Source organism: Mobula hypostoma, chromosome 1, assembly GCF_963921235.1.
Source record: "Mobula hypostoma chromosome 1, sMobHyp1.1, whole genome shotgun sequence".
Classification (NCBI taxonomy): domain Eukaryota; kingdom Metazoa; phylum Chordata; class Chondrichthyes; order Myliobatiformes; family Myliobatidae; genus Mobula; species Mobula hypostoma.
This window is the reverse complement of record NC_086097.1, coordinates 38,042,010-38,064,270: the sequence shown is the minus strand read 5'-3', so window position 1 is coordinate 38,064,270 and position 22,261 is coordinate 38,042,010. Positions and strand designations below refer to the sequence as shown.

Below are 22,261 nucleotides of genomic sequence, written 5' to 3'. Positions count from 1 at the left end.
TGCTCCTGGACCAGATCCGACTCCCACGACGGTTCAGGAACCGAGTATTCCACCATCTCACAGATATTCTGGTGATCCCGATGGCTGCAGTAATTTTAGTACCCAATGCAAGTTGACATGCCAAGCCCAGCCTGGTCGTTTTGGTGATGATGTGCGAAAATTGGCATACATGGTCAATCTTCTTGACGGACCTCCACTCAGCCTGTTCAACGCTTTACAGGAGCAAGGATACCCTGCAGCCCAGTCGTTCCAACATTTCATAGCAGAGTTGAGGAGGGTTTTTGATCTTCCAGAACGGGGTCAGAAGGCTGCCCACCGACACTTGGACCTGCACCAAGGCAGAGGAACTATGCAGTCAAATTCCGTACCCTTGCAGTAGAGACAGGTTGGAATGAGACATCTCTCATCACTGCCTTCCAGCGTGAACTAAACACGGGGTGCAGCATGAGATCACTGTCCGGGACGAGCAGGATAGTCTAGATGACCTGATTAATCTGGCTATTTGAGTTGATGGCTGGGTAACTGAGTGGCGCAGGGAAAGAATGTTTCAAATCATCGTCTTTCCTCGCCCTCTCCCCCTCCCTCACCACCCAGCACCCAGCCCATGGAGGAGCCTATGCAAGTGGGGTGCATGCACCTGTCTCAGGAGGAATGAGAGCGGCGCTGGAGAACCGGTTCCTGCCTCTATTGTGGTGATCCAGGACACTTCCGGGCGGCACGTTCCAAGCACCCAGTAAAAGAGAATACCCGTCAGCAGGGAGGGGAATCCTGATGGGTCGGTTCTCTCTTCAGTCAACTTCTCCTAATCCAGCAATGCTCGCAGCTTCCTTGTCGTGGAGGTCTCAGACCCATGAAGTTCCAACTCAGGAATTAAGAGAAAAGATGAACGTCAAGGCGCTGGATGGTTGACCTCTGGGAACTGGCCAGACCCACCTTTCCACCCAACCCCTCCAACTGGTGCTTGAAGGCAACCATCATGAAGAAGTATCTTTCTATCTGTTTAATTCACCTGAACTACCACTGGTACTTGGTCTCCCCTGGTTATCCCGACTCTACCTACTGATCGATTGGTCTCCGAAGGTACTCCAAAAGTGGGGGCCAGCATGCCTGTCTACCTCTCTGGGTCCAGCTCAAGCTCCATTCCATGAATCCTCTCCAGTGTCAGCTAAGGATGTGGACCTGTCTGGGATTCCAGCTGAATACGCAGATCTCCTTGAGGTTTTCAGTAAAAGAAAAGCCACCACCCTGCCCCCACACCGGCCATATGACTGTGCCACAATCCTCCTACCTGGCACTAGTCCTCCCTGGGGCCAGCTGTTTTCCCTCTCTCATCCAGAAATGGTGGCCATGGAGGAATACATCAAGGAGGCATTGAGCATGGGGTTTATCCGTCCGTCAGTCTCACCGGCAACAGCAGGCTTCTTTTTTGTGAGCAAGAAAGATGGTAAGCTCCATCCCTGCACCGATTATCAGCCCTGAACAACATCACTGTGGAGAACCGCTACCCTCTTCCCTTGCTGGCGTCTGCATTTGAACATCTCCAGGGAGCAACCATATTCTCCAAAACTGATCTGCGCAATGCTTACAATCTGATTCGCATAAGAGAAGGGGATGAGTGGAAGACGGCTTTCAACACCTCTATTGGCCACTATGAATACCTGGTGATGCTTTTTGGTCTGGGCAATGCCCCCTCTGTATTCCAGGCCTTGGTTAACGATGTGCTCAGGGACATGTTGAACCAGTTTGCGTTTGTGTATTTAGATGACATCCTTATCTATTCCTGCTTTCAACAGGATCACGTCTAGCATGTCCGGAGAGTACTCAGACGCCTTCTTGAAAATAACCTGAACACCAAGCCTGAAAAATGTGAGTTCCTTAAAGACCTGGTGTCATTTTTGGGCTATATGCTTACCCCATCCAGTGTTCAAATGGACCCGAGCAAAGTACAGGCAGTTGCAGAAAGGCCCAAACCATCTACAGTCAAACAGGTACGGTATTTCATGGGGTTTGCGAATTTTTATCGCTGCTTCATCCAGAATTTCAGCTCTATCACGGTTTCAATTAATGCACTCACCATGAAGACCTCAGCAGGATTCCATTGGACGGACGATGCCGACCAAGTATTTTCCGAGCTAAAGCGACATTTCACCACTGCTCTCCTGCTGCAACACCCAGATCTATCTTAGCCATTCATTGTCGAGGTGCATGCATCTGATGTAGGCATTGGAGCTGCCCTCTCTCAGCGTTCGTCTGCGGATAGCCGGCTGCACCCTTGTGCCTTTCTTTTCCGTCGCTTGATTCCAGCTGAGAGGAATTACGATGTTGGGAACCAGGAGCTTCTGGCTGTCAAGGATGTCCTGGAGGAATGGCGACACTGGCTGGAGGGGGCAGACCATCCATTCTTGGTCTGGACAGATCACAAGAATCTCTCCTATATTCAGGATGCTAAGAGACTCAACTCTCATTTAGCCAAGTGGGCTCTCTTCTTCACACAGTTCAATTTCATCCTCACTTATCATCCCGGCAGCAAGAATACAAAGACCGACGCTCTCTCCCAGCAGTTCAACGGATCTGAGGACAATGATGATCCAGAGCCCATTCTTCCTCGCTCATGTATCACTGCTCCGGTGATCTGAGGAATAGAGGAAGAGGTGAGGGCCGCCCAACAATCAAATCCAGGCCTGAATGGGGTTCCTCCCAACTGGCTGTTTGTCCCTGCTGCCGTGCGTTCCAAAGTGTTGGAATGGGGTCACTCCTCCTGTCCGGCTGGACATCTGGGAATTCAATGGACTCAGGAGTTTATATAGAGACAATTTTGGTGGCCATCTATGTCCCAGGATGTCCACGACTTTGTATCTGCCTGTCACACCTGCGCTTGGAACAAGACATCACACCAGCGTCCTGCGGGTCTGTTATGTCCACTGCCTGTGCCCTACTGCCCCTGGTCCCACCTCTTAGCAGATTTCATCACTGGTCTGCCCCGTCTAATGGAAACACCACCATTTTGGTCGTTGTGGATCGATTTTCCAAGGCTACCCACTTCATTGCCCTCCCCAAGCTCCCATCGGCTCGTGACACTGCCACACTCATGGTTCAACATGTGTTCAGTCTCCATGGCTTTCTCCAAGACATCGTGTCTGATCGTGGACCACAGCTCACTTCTCGCTTTTGGAAGGCTTTCTGCTTTCTTGTAGGAGCCACGGCCAGCCTCTCATCTGGCTTTCACCCCCAATCTAATGGCCAGACTGAGAGAGTGAACCAGGAGTTGGAGACAACCCTGTGCTGTCTTGTGTCTTCCAACCCCACGTCCTGGAGCTCCCAAATGGTTTGGGCAGAGATTGCCCACAATAACCTCCAGTTGTCGTCCACTGGTATGTCTCCCTTTGAATGCCAGAAGGGATTCCTGCCCTTGCTCTTCCCTGATCAGGTAATCGACGTAGGAGTTCCTGCTGCTGAAAAGCTGATCCAGCGCTACAAGCGCACTTGGAGACGAGCCAGGGCTTCTCTGCTGCATGCCCAGAAACAACATTCCCGGCAGGCTGATTAGCTCCATCTACAGATAAGGCCATTCAAGCCAGGAGAGGAGGTCTGGTTGGCATCAAGCGATCTTCCCCTGAAAGTCGAGAACCGAAAATTGGCACCGCTTGTAGTGGAAAAGGCTGTCAACAAGGTGTCCGATAGATTGTGTCTACCAGCATCACTGAAGATCCACCCAGTATTCCATATTTCCCAGCTCAAGCCAGTTATTACCTCTACCCTGGCCCCAGTCACACCACTTCCCCCTCCTCCCTGCCTGGAAGATGGTTCCCTTGTCTATACTGTGCGGCACCTCCTGGCATCTCATCAGGTACGTGGTAAGGTCCAGTACCTTGTGGACTAGGAAGGGTATGGCCCAGAAGAACATACTTGGATTCCGGCGAAGGACACCTTGGACAAGTCACTCTGGGACTTAAGCGGACACAGGTCTATGGCACCTCAGGGGCTGCGCCTAGACAGGGGGGCCCTGTCACAACCACGGATTTGGCAGCGCAGAAGATGAGGCAATTGCACTTGTGAATTTGCACGTGTCAGCTAATTATTATTTAATCATGATAGTACTTAACTCCATACTTGCCATTGTAGTGCTTGTCGAGACTTGGACAGAGCACAGCAACGCTTCGCTGCTGTTTTGCATTCAGCCTTGCCTGAGATATTGGACTTTCAAGTCAACTGACTCTGAAGACTGGCGGGATTCATTTAATATTTAGATGTTCTTTTCAGCCCCAGTGTAGGCCTTGTTTTCCATTTGAGAGTTTTAGTTAGCGGCCCTGTTTGGCCTAGCGTTTATTGTTTTATTTTCCCTTTAATGCTACTCGTATTAAATTCTGCGAACTATCCAACTGTCTCTCACTCCGCACTTGGGCCATATCCGAACCTGGTAGCACTGGGTCACAGGAGCTCTGAGGCAGTACAGGATCTGCTGCTCCAGTTGTCCAGCTGATTGGCTAGTTTTACTGTTGATGGATTCGAAGGAACGCATGCATTAAAGTTCAGACTGCCAATGAGGTAATGATGATATAAAATGCAATCACAATGTTGCATTTTTAAAAATTATTTTCACTTTACAGTTTGAAATAGCTTGAAATCAAAAAGGAAAGTGCAAGGAAAGGTAAATAAGACCATGAGACATGGGGCAGAATTAGGCCATTCAGCCCATCGAGCCCACTCTGCCATTCCATTATGGCTGGTCCCAGATCTCATTCAACCCCATACATCTGCCTCTCACTATATCGCTTGATGCCCTGACCAATCAGTAATTTATCAAAATCCGCTTTGAACATTTCCACAGACTTGGCCTCCACCACAGTCTGTGACAGGGCATTCCACATATTCACCATTCTTTGGCTAAAAAAAACCTTCCTTACTTTTGTTCTAAACGGTTGCCCCACTCCCCCCGCCCCCCCAATTCTGAGGCTGTGCCGTCTAGTTCTGGCTACTCCAGCCATAGGAAACATCCTTTCCATATACACCCCATCTAGTCCTTTCAACATTCAGTAGGTTCAATGAGATCCCCACACATTCTTCTAAATTCCAGTGAGTGCAGGCCCAAAGCTGCCAAACACTCCTCATACGTTAACCCCCTTCATTCCCGGAATCATCTTCGTGAACCTCCTCTGGGCTCTCTACAATCACAACACATCCTTTCTGAGATAAGGGGCCCAAGACTGTTGAGGATACTCCAAGTGCGGCCTGACAAGTGTCTTATAAAGGTTCAGTATTATCTCTATGCTGTTATATTCTATTGAAATAAATGCCAACATTGCATTTGCCATCTTTACCACAGACTCAACCTGTAAATTAACCTCCTGGAAGTCTTGCATGAGGACTCCTAAGTCCCTCTTCACCTCTGATATTTGAACCTTCTCCCTATTTAGATAATAGTCTGAACTATTGTTCCTCTTACCAGAATGCATTATCATTCATTTCCCAACACTATATTCCACCTGCAACTTTTTTGCCCATTCTTCCAATTTGTCTACGTCCTGTTACAATTGCAATGCTTCTCAGCACTACCTACCCCTCCACCTATCTTCATATTATCCACAAATGTTGCCACAAAGCCACCAATTCCATTATCTAAATCATTGATACACAATGTGAAAAGTAGTGGTCCTGATACTGACCCAAGGAGCACCACTAGTCACTGGCAGCCAATGAGAAAAGGCCCCCTTTATTCCCACTCACTGCCTCCTGCCTGTCAGCCGTTCCTCTATCCATGCCAGCATATGACCTGTAACAACATAAGAACTTATCTTGATAAGCAGCCTCAAGTAAGGAACCGCATCAAATGCCTTCTGAAAATCGTAAATGACAACCACTGCCTCTTCTTTGTCCACCCTGCTTGATACTTCCTCCAAGAATTCTAACAGATTTGTTAGGCAAGATTTCCCTTTACAGAGACCATGCTGACTTTGACTTATTTTACCATTGGTCTCCAAGTACCCTGAAACCTTGTCCTTAATAACATACTCTTAACACTTTCCAAACCACTGAAGTTAGGCTAACTGGTTTTAATTTCCTCTCTTTTGTCTTCTTCCCTTCTTGAAGAGTGGAGTGACATGTGGAATTTTCCAGTCCTCCGGGACCATGCTAGGATCAGTGATTCTTGAAAGATCATAACCAATGGATCCGCTATCTCTTCAGCAACCTCTTTCAGGACTCCTGTCTCATTGTCTTATTTACCTATCCTTGCACTTTCCTTTTTGATTTCAAGCTATTTCAAACTGTAAAGTGAAAATATTTTTTAAAAATGCAACATCATGGTTGCATTTTATATCATCATTACCTCATTGGCAGTCTGAACTTTAATGCAGTGCTTTCCTTCCAGTCCATCTGGTCCAGGTGACTTATCCACCTTAAGAACTTACAGTTTGCTGAGCACTTTTTCATTTGTAATAGCAAAGGCACTCCCTGACACTCACGGACTTCTGGCATACAGCATCTTCCACAGTAAAGATTGAAGCAAAGTACTTATTAAGTTCATCTGCAATTTATTTGTCCCCCATTACTATCTCACCAGCATCATATTCCAGTGGTCCAATCACAATTCTCAACTCCCTTTTACTCTTTATATAACTGAAAGAACTTCTAGCATCCTCTTTATATAATCGGCTAGCTTGCTCTCATATTTCATCTTTTCCCTTCATAAAGCTTTTTTGTTGCCTTTTGTTGGATTGTAAAATCCTCTTAATCATTCCAAGTCCCACTCACTTTTGCTACATTATATGCCCTTTCCTTGGCTTTTATACAGTCCTTTACTTCCCTTGTCAGCCACAGTTGCCTACCTCTGCCAATGAGAACCATTTCTTCTATGGGACATATCTACCCTGCACTTTGTGAATTATTCCCAGCAACTTCAGCCACCTCTGTTCTGCCAATATCTCCACCAGTATCCCCCTCCAATCCACTCAGGCAAGCTCCTCCCTCATGCCTCTGCAATTTCCTTTATTTCATTGTGATACTAACACATCCAACTTATGCTTCTCCCTCTCAACTTGCATTATGAATTCAATCATATCATGATCACTGCCTCCTAAGGGTTCCTTTACATTAAGCTGACTAATAAAATTGGGGTTATTACACAACACCTACCCTAAGATTGTCTCTCCCCGAGTAGGCTCAAGTACAAGCTACTCTAAAAGTCACCTCATAGGCACTCAACAAATTCCCTCTCTTGCGATCTGAAACCAACCTGGTTTTTCCAATCCTGTTGCATATTGGAGCCCCCCATTACAATTGTGACATTACCCTTATTACATGCCTTTTCCAGCTCTCTTTGCAATCTCAACCCCACATCTTGGCTACTATTTGGAGGCTATATACAACTCCCAAAATGTGTTTTTTTTTACCCTTGCAGTTTCTTAACTCTACCTACGAAGATTTAACATTCTCTGACCCTATATCACCTCTTTCTAAAGATGTAATTCCATCTCTTACCAACAGAGCCACACAACTGCCTATGCCTTCCTGCCCGTCCTTTCAATACAAAGTACATCCTCTGATGGTAGGCTCCCAACTATAGCCTTCTTTCAGCCATCGTTCAGTAATGCCCACAATATCATACCGACCAATCTCTAATTGTGCCATGAGTTCATCCACCTTATTCCGAATGCTGCGTGCATTTAAATACAGCACCTTCAGTCCTGCATTCTTTGCCCTTATGAATTTTGCCTCTGTGGTACAACTTAACTCTCTGCTCTGTCTGCATTTGTACCCAATCATTGGCTTGTCTTTCCTTACATTCATGTTACATATTACATCATCTACTTGTAAACCTGCTGGCCCATCCTCAGCTCCATCATTCTGGTTCCCATCCCCCTGCCATATTAGTTTAAATCACTCTTAACAGCTCTAGTAAAACTGCCCTGATTATTAAATCTGCTTTTTATTATTATTAATAATGTAATAAATTCCTGCTCTAATACCAAGCAGAAATCTGCCTGCAATCTATTCTTGTCCAAATGGAGAAATATATCAGCACACAAAGTAACACACCCATGAGAAATTAAAGCACAGAATACCAAAAAAAAAAGTGCAACTGAATGCACAGGAAATGTGGTACAATTACAAACAGATAAAGGACAAACAAAAGGTGGAAATAAATCATAGTAAGAAATCTGAGCTAAAAATACAAGAGAAAGTACAAAAATATAACAGGATATTACAGACAATTGCACATTTCAAAGTCTGTTTTCCCCTTGAGGTAGTTACACTCACAAGTGGTTCTTAAGTTCAAACAAGTTCAACATCACTACCATGGCAGTTGTGACAGACTTTTATTAGTTACACATGCATCAAGGTGGAGTCCAATGACTGATAATCATATTTTTTGTCCTTGAACACAGTACAATGCCAGGAGGATGTGAGCTAAGGAGATCAGCCATGGACTATTAGGTTGCAAGTGGCGTGTCTCTATCTGATCTTTATGAACGACTTTGAACCAAATGCACCCATGCACGTAGTAGACCAAATCTGAAACATGAATTCTGTGGCATTTAAAATATCTTTTAAAACTGTAAATAGTGGATGTAAATTAAAGGGCTGTTTTTAGCATTAGGTATCAAGTCTACAAAGCTCAGGTAAATAGGCTTCCATTGTATTTGTTCTGCACATGTGTATGACATTCATGATCCTAGATTTGTGAAGAGAGCATTGTTTTCCTAGGAAATAAATCTAAGTTTGAAGATCTGCTGATGTAGGACACATGCAAATAACATTTACTTAAAAGCTTCATCTAAGAGCGTGTGACACATTTAAGTATCCGAGGAGGAAGTGTTAGGGCACTCTACATACTTCCTGACCTCAAGGCTTATGGAGGCTTTGTTGTTGAGTTAATCCAATACAGGGATTGATAAATTTCTAGGCATTATGAGAATCCAGGGATATGGGGATCATGCTGGAAAATGGCACTATGATAAAAGGCCAGCCATGATATTCATGAATAGCAGAGCAGGCTCATAGGGCCAGATGACCTACTTCTGCTCTTATTTCTTATATTCTATTTCTTAAGCTTCATCAACCTGTATTCAACCTGAGCCTGAGGCTCCGGAGGGTTCCTGTACTGTGGAAGATGTCCTGCCTCGTCCCTGTGCCGAAGACGCCACGCCCCAGCGGCCTCAATGACTACAGAGCGGTGGCATTGACCTCCCACACCATGAAGACCCTGGAAAGACTTGTTATGGAGCTGCTCTGGCCTATGGTCAGGCCACACTTACATCCCCTCAATTTCGCCTACCAACCCCGACTAGGAGTTGAGGATGCCATCGTCTACCTGCTGAACCATGTCTATGCCCACCTGGACAAGCCAGCGAGCACTGTGAGGGTCATGTTTTTTGACTTCTCCAGTGCGTTCAACACCATCCGCCCTGCTCTGCTGGGGGAGAAGCTGACAGCGATGCAGGTGGATGCTTCCCTGGTATCATGGATTCTTGATTACCTGACTGGCAGACCACAGTACGTGTGCTTGCAACACTGTGTGTCCGACAGAGTGATCAGCAGCACTGGGGCTCCACAGGGGACTGTCTTGTCTCCCTTTCTCTTCATCATTTACACCTCGGACTTCAACTACTGCACAGAGTCTTGTCATCTTCAGAAGTTTTCGGATGACTCTGCCATAGTTGGATGCATCAGCAAGGGAGATGAGGCTGAGTACAGGGCTACGGTAGGAAACTTTGTCACATGGTGTGAGCAGAATTATCTGCAGCTTTATGTGAAAAAGACTAAGGAGCTGGTGGTAGACCTGAGGAGAGCTAAGGTACCGGTGACCCCTGTTTCCATCCAGGGGGTCAGTGTGGACATGGTGGAGGATTACAAATACCTGGGGATACGAATTGACAATAAACTGAACTGGTGAAAGAACACTGAGGCTGTCTACAAGAAGGGTCAGAGCCGTCTCTATTTCCTGAGGAGACTGAGGTCCTTTAACATCTGTCGGACGATGCTGAGGATGTTCTACGAGTCTATGGTGGCCAGTGCTATCATGTTTGCTGTTGTGTACTGGGGCAGCAGGCTGAGGGTAGCAGACACCAACAGAATCAACAAACTCATGCGTAAGGCCAGTGATGTTGTGGGGATAGAACTGGACTCTCTTACGGTGGTGTCTGAAAAGAGGATGCTGACTAAGTTGCATGCCATCTTGGTCAATGTCTCCCATCCACTACATAATGTACTGGGTGGCACAGGAGTACATTCAGCCAGAGACTCATTCCACCGAAATGCAGCACAGAGCGTCATAGGAAGTCATTCCTGCCTGTGGCCATCAAACTTTACAACTCCTCCCTTGTTGGGTCAGACACCCTGAACCAATAGGCTGGTCCTGGACTTATTTCATAATTTACTGGCATAATTTACATATTACTATTTAACTATTTATGGTTCTATTACTATTTATTATTTATGGTGCAACTGTAACGAACCAATTTCCCCTGGGATCAATAAAGTATGACTATGACTTATCAGCACAAGCAAATAAATTCTAAGTGCAATTACAGTGCACAACCACGGGGTGGCAGTTTAAACTATTACTCACACTCCATACACAAATGAAAGTGCAATGGCTTCCAATGGCAGTATTGATTAGTACAACTTCTAAGCATTTTCTCTTGTAAGCATTTAAACAAGGCTCACAATATGCTTTTGCATTTATGAAAATCAGCAGCAACTCAATTAATTGTTTTTCCAAGTACTCTAACTTAAGTGCCTTGGATCAAGAGTAGGGAAATGGAATTAGCCCGACGTACAAGGTTATAATGGTCTGAAACACATCCCCGAGCTGTAAAATTTTATGATTTTTGTAAAAGAATTGCCTAAGTGACTCTGTATTATACTTGTCTCAGGAATGTTATCATTATCAATATCTATGTCAAATCCATATCTCACAGATTCAAAAGGTACCCATCAAAGGGATAATGTACAATTCTGTTCTGTTGCAACAGTTCAAATTAATGGTATCTCTCTCTTCTCTATACATGACCATGAGACCATCAGCTCTAGGAGCCAAATTAGGCCATTTGGCCCATCAAGTCTGTTCCAGCATTTTGTCATGGCTGACCTATTATTCCCTCCCCCCATATCCCTTCATGCCTTGACCAATCAAGAATCTATCAACCCCTGCCTTAAATATACGTAAAGATTTGGCTTCCACAGCTGCCTGTGACAATAAATTCCACAGAATCACCACTCTCAGGCTAAAGAAATTCCTCATCTTCGTTCTAAAAGGATGCCCCTCCCTTCTAAGGCTGTGTCCTCTGGTCTTAAGATTCTCCCACCAAAGGAGACATTCTCTCACATCTACTCTATCCAGGCCTTTCAGTATTAAGTGAGGTTCGTTCTTCTGAATTCCAGTGAATACAGGCCCCGAGCCATCAAACTGTCTTCACATTACAAGCCATTCAATCCTGGCATCATTTTTGTGAACCTCTTTTGAACCCTCTCCAGTTTCAGCTCATCCTGTCTCAATAAGGGCCCAAAACTGTACACAGTACTCCAAGTGAGGCCTCATCAGTGCTTTATAAAGTTTCAATATTACATACTTGCTTTTATATTCTAGTCCCCTTGAAATGAATGCTAACATTGCATTTGCTTTCCTCACCACACACTCAACCTGCAAATTAACCTTTAGGGAATCCTGCACAAGGACTCCCAAATCCCTTTGCACCTCAGATTTCTATATTTTTTTTCTATTTAGAAAATAGTCAACCCTTTCATTTCTTCTACCAAAGCGCATAACCATACACTTCCTCATACTATATTCCATCTGCCACGTCTTTGCCCATTCCCCTAATCTGTCTAAATTCTTTCCCCCCACCTTTTAAATCTACTCCTCTGCTATTTTTCTCCAGTCCTGCCAAAGGTTCTCAGCTCGAAACATCAACTGTACGCTTTTCCAAAGATGTTGCCCAGCCTGCTGAGTTCCTCCAGCATTTTGTGTGTGTGGCCAAGTCCTTCTGTAGCCTATTTCCTCAAAACACCTGCCCCTCCTCTTATCTTCATATTGTCTGCAAACTTTACAACAAAACCATTAATTCCATCATCCAAATCATTGACAAATAAACATCAAAAATTTGGTCCCAACACCACTAGAAAAGGGAACTAACCAGAAAAAGTCCTTTTGTTCCCACTCTTTGTTTCCTGCCAATCAGCCACTGATTTGCCAATGTTAGAATCTTTCCTGTAATACCATGGGCTCGTAGCTTGTTAAGCAACCTCATGTGTGGCATCTTGTCAAAAGTCTTCTGAAAATCCAAGCAGACAACAGCAACTGATTCCCCTTTGTCTATCCTGCTTATTATTTCTTCAAAGAATTCCAACAGATTCATTAGGCAAGATTTTCCCTTAAGGAAACCATGCTGACCACGGCCTATCATGTCATGTGCCTCCAAGTATCCTGAGACCTCATCCTTAATAATTGACTCCGATGTCTTCCCACCCACTGAGGTCAGACTAACTGGCCTATAATTTACTTTCTTCTGCCTCTCTCCCTTCTTGAAGAGTGGGGTGACATTTGCAATTCTACAGTCTTCCAGAACCACTCCAGGATCTAGTGATTCTTGTAAGATCATTACTAATTTGTCCACAGTCTCTTCAGCCACCTCTTTCAGAACTCTGGGGTGTACACCATCTGGTCCAGGTCACTTATCTACCTTCAGGTCTTCCAGTTTCCCAAGAAGCTTCTCCATACTCTGTCATACAGGAGTGTACGAGGCGTTAATTGAAACTAGGATACAGGTAAGTTTTTCATTCATTGATGTGATGTGGATGTCACGGCAGAGATTGCATTCACTGCTTATCTCCGAGTGCTCTGGTGAAGGTGGTAAGGTGCGACAATTTCGTTAACTGCTGCAGTTTTGAAGCCATCTGACTTGCACATTTTGGCTTTTATGTCTCTTATGGCCAGAACGACGCTTTTGCTTAAATGGAAAGATGCGGCCCCTCCTATTCACGCTCAATGGATACGTGATGTCATGTCATGTTTAAATTTAGAGAAGATTCGATGTTCAATCTTTGAATCTAATCAAGACTTTCAAACATTGTGGGGACCTTTTCTGAATTATTTTAAAAACCTTTGATTTGCTGTTAAAGCACAGATGACAATCTTTTTTCTTTTTTTTTCTACTGATCAGCTTCGGTCTTGGTAGTGGGTTAGATTTTTTTTATATAATAAAATTATTATTTTTCAATGTTACGAACTAATTGACTTGTACGAATATAGGGTAAGGAGTCTTTATATGCGATTTAGCTTAATGTATTGACATATATATTTTTTCCTGTACCCTGTATATATAAAAGAAAAACTGCTGCAGTTCTTCTGGTTGAAATATTCCCAGAATGTTGCTGGATATTTTAGCATTTAGACCAGCACACTGAAGGCATTGCACTACATTCCCAAATCAGGGACCTGTGAGCCTTGGAAAAGATCTTGCAAGTAATGGTGTTCCTTTCATATTTGCTCAGGCTGATCTTTTCAATATTTTCAAAATAATTGGCAACCTACCCAAGTTAATTCCTTTAGCAATGGACCAGAAGCCCTATCAACATTACAAATATAGTGAAATTGCACTGAAATATATTTATGCCACAGCAGAAAGGTTAATTCACACATGGAAAAATAAAACCTGAATCAATAACAGCAGAAGTGTGGGCACTAATGAATCATAATGGAACTGAATTCAGCCCAAGAAGTACAGCTCTTGCACTGACAGGGCGTTTATATTCAGATCTGCAATTATTAAAATTGATTTGTACAGTACTCTGAGCATTTCCTAAAGTAGTTAACCAAGACCGTATAAGTAATACTTACTGGCTGAATGTTCTTTAATATTAAAACACTTAAATCTGAACTCCTTGGGACCAAGCTGAGATGGAGGTATCAAATAATAGATTTAAGCTTTGTTAATCATCAAATGGCAGCTCTGAAACCTTAATATAATTTTCATTATTTTCTGTTATAGTGTGCTTTATAAATGAATTATATAAACTATTTAAAAGCATATTTATTGTGTTTACAGGATGGGATCCTGTAAAACTGAGCAATAGCTCTAGAGCAGGGGTTCCCAATCATTTTTTTACGCCATGAACCTCTACCACTAACCGAATGGTCCATGGATCCTAGGCTGGGAACCCCTGCTCTAGAGACTCATGACCCAGGTCAGCAGCAAGTCTGTATGCATGAGGTTTTTAAACCTGCAATGGACACATCAAACATTATATATCCTGAATTAAAGGAAACTTCCACAAATCCACTAGGTGGCACCAACACATTTATCCTGTAAACATAACAAAATAAAGGTCAATTCACTAACAAAATCCAAGTTCACAAATTCACTTAAACAAAATAGGATCTAAAATGAATAATTAAGGCATCACCAGGTTCACAATAGACCTCAGTCAATATTCCCCCAAGAATAAATGCCAAGAATTTAAACAAAAGCCCATGGGACTAGGCAGAATGAAAGTTTGGTACGGACTAGATGGGAGGAAGGGCCTGTTTCTGTGCTGTAGTGTTCTATGACTCTATCAGTCATTCAATAGAACTTCCACTCAGTTTTGTGCAGTAAATCAATGGAACCAACAATAAACGACGATAATCTAAATGGAACAAAGAACAGAATTTATTACGAATACGTATTTAAAAGATCAGGCAGTATCTGTGGAGAGAGAAAAAAACAGATCTTAAATTTCAGGCTGACAATTGAACAGTACAGCAATTGAACCCTTCGGCTCATGATGAAATAATCCTTCATCAGAACTGGAAAAGAAAGAAAATAACTGTGTTTCAAGTTGCACAGAGGAGGATTGGAGAAAATGAAATGAATGCCTATGATAGGCTGCAACATTATGGACGTTGTCATATGTGGTTGCTAGAAATCCAAGGAACAGAATGCTGGGAATACCCAGCCGATCAGGCAATATCTGTGGAATGTGAAAAGATCAAATGTATACTCTTTTCCTTAGAAAGGCAACAGGGATGAGTCTAACAGCAGTGGTAGAGAAGATATTAGAAAAAGGAGAGAGACTGGTATAATCTATACTTGGGAAAAGCAGGGATTAATCAAAGATAGCATGACTTTCTTGTGGAGGAGATCTTATCTGACCAATTTGTTTGAATTGTTTTTCAGGGGTAATAAAATGTTTAATGAGGACCCACGTAGAAAAGTGTTCTAAACAGCTAGAACCCATGAGATCCAAGTTAAGTGGAATACAAAATTGGATCCATAATGGGAATCAGAGATGGAGAAGAGTTGTTTTTGTTACTGAAAGCCTGCGACCCAAGATGCACTCCAGGGATTGTGTTAGAATGTTTACCTTGTTCTACACCTTAATTATTTGGATATGAATACAGGAGGTATGATTAGCATGTTTGCAGGTGACATAAAAAATGGTGGTGTTGACTCTAAGCAAGATGGTCTTAGACTACAGGACTGCATTCCACAAGAGCATAAGATATAGGAGCAGAATTAGTCCATTCAGCCCATTGAGTCTTCTCCACCATTTCAACATGGCTGATCCAAATTTCTTCTTAGCCCCAATATCCTGCATCTCCCCATATTCTTCATTTGGTAAGATGGAAAGAGCAAAGGCAGAAGGAAATTAGTCCTGATAAGAGTCTGGTGATGCACTATGGAAAGGTTATAAGGGTAGGATATATACACAAATGGTCGAATCACAGAGAATATCGAAGGACAAAGTGTTCAAGTCCAAAAGTCTCTGAAGGTAGATAAGGTGGTGAAAATGGCACAGGATGGATATTAAGGTTTGTATTCTTGATCTAAATTTTTTAAGCTCTGAGGTGCAACCAGAATTTTTATCTTTTAATTAATGGGAAAGACCTTCTGATTTACAAATTTTTGCTTTAGAAAATATTTTCCTCCAAAGATGCCACCTTCACAAATTGACCTGTAATGCATTAGAGGTTCATTTTGTAACCAACTCTACATTGCAGGAACCAAATGCAGAATGAATGACCCCTCACGAACACCTCCTTCCGCACACAATTCTCTTTAACACTCCATTCCACCTCCACTATAACCTTTTTGGAACTGGCCAGTGTTGTTCCAACAAAAGCCCAAGGAACAATACCTCACTTTCTGCTAAGGTGTGTTGCAGCCCTCAGGATTCAACACAGAAATAAAGTTTGCTGTTTGGATCAGAACTGGGCAATTCTAAGGAAGGTCATCCATCTATAACATCCACACCTTTATTACTCTTTCATGATATTGCCTGCAATGTACTTCCCATATTCTCTTTTATTTTAGATTTCCAGCAAATTTTGTGTTCAGCAGAGCACAATCCTAGTATGTTTATTTTCTTCTCTCTACCACTACCCTCATTCATCTTTCCAGATTTAAAATCCTCCAGAAGAATTAGCTGGCATTCATTTCCTGCTTTTACACAGAACAAAAAGCATTGTGTCACAGGGCCCCAATTTTCACAGCCCTCTACTCTTAGCATTTTGTACAGACTTGCTTTTTTCCAATTTGCCCATTTCAGAAGGTAGTAATTGACAATGAATTTTGATAATATTTCTCACTCACATATGCTGCTTGATATACTGAGTATCCATCCCCATCCCTTGAATTTTGTTTCAGAATTCCAGCACCTGTAGATTTTTTATGATCTTAACTGAATCTTGTCTTACCCACAAAGAAAGTAATTTAATCTACACCCTAAAAGTCAAAATACATTCTACAGAACTTTAGTTCCTCAAGGTTTTTCAGCCCAATTAAATGGAAAAGAAAAATACCTTCTAGTATTCTTAATATAGCCATTATTTACTTTTTCTGTAATCTGAGTACCATTTATCCCCACTATATTTCTTCCAATGTTATTGTAATTACTCTAGCTTGTCCTTGGTGCGTTTGCTTGACACAGCATACATATGTAAAGGTTAATGAAAACATCAATACTGCATGGTAGAACAATATCCATTTTCTCAGACAAAAGAAATAAAATTGATCTTTCTTTCACCCACCATTTTCATATTTTGAAATATTTTGATGGATGCCTTGTTTTAAGTTTGCATGTCAACATTATATCTGGCCTAAGAAATTAATTTGAAATACGTACTTTGCAATTTCACCAGGAAATTACTTTGTTGGCTACGCTAGCAGAGTCCATAATCATTTATTTTGATGGAGCAGTACCCCTATTAAAATATTTCATTGGATTGGGGCAGAATGATTTTATTCCAAAGGCCAGTGTTCAGTTCACTTTTCTTCTTGCTGGTTGCTTGTACTGGGGCAGAGTAATTGTGGTGTTGAAATATCCTCATAAAAGGAGAAAATATTTACTAAATTGTTCATCAACTTTTCACTCTGAATAAATACGCTGTAATGTTTTTTGTCAGAATCATCAATTGAATTCAATGGATACAACTCTTTAAATTTGTATGTTATTATCGGACCATAAGACATACAAGACTGTGCAAAAGTCTTTGACACCTTAATTTTTTAATATAAATTTTGTTTTAATTTTTTTTGTCTTCTGCATTAGTGTGTCAGTAGAAAAGAGCAAATTATAGATTTCCAAACTTATATTTTCCGAAAAAAATCAATTGTTACAGAGAAATTTTTGAATTTTGTTAAAGAAAGTAACATATTAAGTAATAGACCACTTTTCAAATAAAACCTTGATTACTTTGTAGGTATATAGCCCGGTACATAATTAAATAAAGATGACAAACAGGTGCTAATTATCAATGACATAATGAGCTGACGGAACAAAATCGATTAACTGAAACAAAAACATGTGTAGAAAGAATCAAACTTGGTGAAGGACAACCAAACTAAAAGGTGAGGGTTTGGTAGTTGTGACAGCTTAACCTTCAAATCATCAATTCTTACACCATGGCAAGAGTGAGCACAGCAACAAGACACAAGGTGGCCATTCCTGCATCAGCAAGGTCTCTCCCATACTGAAATTTCGTGGCAGAGTCTCAAGATGTGCTGTCCAAGCTCCTTCGAGGAAGCACAAAGAAACAGGCAAGATTGAGGACTAGAAACTCTGGATGGCCGTGGAAACTGAGTGCAGCAGGTGAAAGATACATCAAACTGATGTCTCTCCTAAATCGGAAGAATTCCAACATGGTTATCAGCTGTACACTTAGAGAAACCACTGGAGCTCACGTACACCCCTCTACCGTCTGGAGAAACCTGGTCAGAAGTGGTCTTCATGGAAGAGTTGCCACCAAAAAGCCATTCCCCCAAAGTGGAAACAAAGCCTAGAGACTCACTCTCGTACAAAAACACAAGGACCGGGGTGCTGAATAATGGCAGCAAGTGCTCTGGACTGAAGAACCAAAATTTGAGATTTTTGAAAATTTTAAATTTGAAACAGGAGGCAGTTTGTCGAAGAGCTGGAGAGTGCTACATGGATGAGCGCCTGAAGCCAATAGTGAAGCACGACAGATATTCCCTGAAGGGTTGGCGCTGCATTGCTCTAAATGGAGTTGGTTATCTGGTCAGAATTAATGCAATCCTCAATGCTGAGAAGTGCAGATTCTCATCCATCGCACAATACCTATAGGGAGGGGTATGATCCGTCCCAACAACATTCTGCAGAAGCAAGACAGCCAAAACCTGCAGAAGAACTGTGGGAAGTTCTCCAGGATGCTTGGAACAACAGCTGATTTTCTTATAAAACCGCACAACAGTGTACCTAAGAGAATTGATACAGTTTTAAAGGCAAAGGATAGTCACACCAAATATTGATTTGATTTACTTGTTTACTGCTCTTTAGAACAATTTTTTTGATATTTAGAAACATCTCATTTCATTACTTTTGGATTATGGCTCATTTATTTTCCCTCTCAACACCATTATTCTTCTCCCTTCTCCCCATAATCTTTGCCACAGGTGGTTTTGGAGGCTATGGGAATATTTAAAGCAGTGGTTAATCATTTCTTGATCAGTAAAGGTGTCAATGAATTCCACAGATTCACCATCCTAAGGCTAATGAAATTCCTCCCCATCTCTGTTCTGAAGGGATCTCCTTCTATTCTGAGGCTGTTCTCTCTGGTCCTAGACTCTTCCATTATTGGAAACGTCCTCTACACATGTACCTTTGAATATTCGGCAGATTTCAATGAGATGACCTCCCCCCCACCCCCAATCATCTAAACTCCAGCATGTGCAGACCTACAGACCCAGGCCCATCAAACACTCCCCGTATAGTTACCTTTTCATTCCCAAGATTATTCTTGTAAACATCTTCTGAAAGCCTCTCCAACACCAGCACATCCTTTCTTAGACATGGGGCATAAAGCTGCTCACAGTACATACATTGTAGTCTGACCAATGCCTTATAAAGTCTCAGCATCACATCCTTATCTTATACTTTAATCCTCTCAAGTTGTTGGAAAACATTGAGCCAAAGACAGGGAACTCATAATGGAGTAGACACAGAAAAAATATTGTAAATGCCATTTTTGGCTGCAACTGTCATAAAATGGTATTCCCAGCTGTCTTGTATTGATCTGATACTCCGGTAAATATCAACATCAGCAGAGTAATTCCAAATTAACACGAATCTTGGGTCTAACTTAGCTCAGTGACTAAAGTAAGGAGAGAATTTGCACTTTTTCCATCCAATGCTACAAGTGGATGCTAGACAGGCAAATGAGAGCACTGTTGTGCTTTTACTCTAATGCCTGATCAAAGGGAGCCTGTGCAGTATTCAGCAGTGGTACCTACCTCTAGTTCTTTGATTCAGGCAGCTAGAACCAACAATACCCTGACTTTAAAGGTGCAAGGGTGACACAGAATTGAATATTGTTTGGAAGGAATCATAAGGGAGAAAGAGATCAGCTTCAATTAAGCAATTCATTTTCAATCAAATCACTGTCGAGGTGGGATTACCCATTCTGACGGGAATGTAATTTGAATACAATGTAAAAAATTCATGCAGAACTTCTCATTTTAAACTACAAAGGGAACTAGTACAGCATTAACTTCAAGTGAGACTCAAACAGTGACTAGCAGTCCAACTGCTTCAAGTTTACCCAAAAGACTCTCTTCTTCAGCAGGTAAATGCCAGACAACGGGACCCATTTCCTAACTGAGTGCCTCAATTTACTCATTGAGAATTTAGAGTGCAGGAAAAAAATCTTTCAAGAGAGTATCTAATAACAAACAGACACAGAATGTTAACACCTCCATGCTGATGCTTGGGCGCAGTTTCACCATGCCACCAGGATGAGGATCTGATATCTTACGGCTGGTCAGTGGGTCAGGGGCTCAAGTCCAAAAGTAAGAACATTGGTAGCGAAGTATGTCATGGATTAGTAATTAAATGTTATCAACAATGTAATTTTTAAATGCTATCTAACTAACTAAAGCATTCTTGATGAAGGCGCAATAATACTGTTTCAAATGAGAACAGACTGCACACTGCATATAATATCCAGGTCTATTTTAGTGACTAGTACTCCCAAAGAACATGCATTCCACCTGCTTATTGTTTAGAATTTGTATCACTTTCAGATCAAATGATCTTGATATCCTGGGGTATTCTAAAAGCAATTTACTGGTGAAGTTACAGATATGTTTTTTCAATTAAAAGATAGAAAAAGAGAAGTCTGCGTCCGCTGCTTTTCCACAATGCCTGGACGGAAGAGAGATGAAACGCAGTGCTATTTGACATTTTCTATGCATGAGGCCTTCTCGAAGTTCAAGAAATTGGTTTATCACAGGAAATCTCTCCAGCCACTACTTCAAGTTCACAGAGCAGACCCAAATGAGCAGAATTGGGGAATTCGGCCCAATGTCTTATGGTCTTAAATTCAGAGATTAGAGTTTTAGAAGAAACAACAGCAGTAGCTCAAAAACATAACTGAAGGAAGCTACAGAGGAATGTAGACAGATAAGATTCAAATGAACTTCTAGAAGGTACAGTATTTAAAAGAGTTTCACTTAAGAAATGGTTAGCTGTATGGATCACAGAATAGGGGAAGTGGATAATACACTCGAATTACAAGAAAGTAAAAAAAGGCATCTCACAAGGATCTGTGGTGAGGCCTCACGCACCTTAAATTAACAACACAACAGTGGCAAAATATTTGAGTTTACCAATGATATAATGATTAGTAGCATAATACGCTATGCAGAAACAAAATTATAACGAAGGATTAAATATATTAAGTGAATAAGCAAATCCCTGGAGGTTTCAGTTTGAGCATCTTCAGATCAACCACAGATCACCGAAATATCTTGCTGTCAGATTTTTTAAAAAGCTAATGGGATGTGGCTATTATAATCATTATAACTAGGAGAATAGAATACAAAGAGGATATAGATTTGCCACAAGTGTATATAGTTCTGGTTAGGGCCTATCTTCAGCACTGTGTACCAGTCTGGGATTATATATTGAAAGGGATGTTAACCTTTCAGCATAGATTCATGAGAAAGTGATCAGGATTACAAGAGTTAAATTATGAGGAAAGAATACATAAACCAGATGTTTTTTTTCTTTGAATGCAAAAGATTTCAGGTGAGCTGTACTGAGGTTTTGAAGGATTTTTGAAAAGGAGTTGATGAGCTAAATGAAGGTTTAGCTTATCTGATTTGAACCTAATTCTGATTCTGAAGGTTAAACTGGTACTGCTGGTGGGACATTAATCTTGCAGTCAGACCACAACATATTACTTGTGTGATGACTGATAAAGAGCTACGTAGACAAATCAAGGTAAAAGGTGAACCCGGATCTCAATGAACGGCAAACATTGAAGGAGAGGCCTGGAAAATGGGCTGACTTATTTACTAGATATTGTTAAACCAAATCAAACTTCAAAATAAACCTCTAATTAAATTTCAGATTCTGCAGGTTAAAAGAATATTTATCCACTTTGTTGTTCAAAGGGTTCTTGTTCAGTTGTATGCATTTAGTCTGCATTATTTCTAGAGATTAGTGTCAATGCAAAGGGAGTAATGGTTATTTTAGCTAACCTTGGCCACAAGGATGCAGATTGGCAAAGGAGGATAACACTGCATATTAACAGTATCTGCCCAGACTGTGCCATTTACAATAAAAACTCTTCCAAAGAACAAACAGCTAGAAGGCAAACTCATGAAAATCGCTCGTTCATTAAGATGGTTCATACTCAGAAGTTCATCATCTCAAAATATTGAACTGTTTTTGTTTCACTTGACTGGGTAGCAGCCATTCATAGCAGAACATAATTAAATTGTCAGGGAAATAGACATTGAGCTAGGGGGCCATGGAATCAAGA

At 41.8% G+C, this 22,261-nt stretch overlaps 1 protein-coding gene across 2 annotated transcripts in view; it reads right to left on the bottom strand.

Moving 5' to 3' along the window:
• The window catches only part of rtn1a (reticulon 1a), a 217,040-nt gene that overhangs the window by 111,259 nt on the left and 83,520 nt on the right, over positions 1-22,261 (bottom strand). The gene's annotated exons all lie outside the window — the stretch shown is intronic.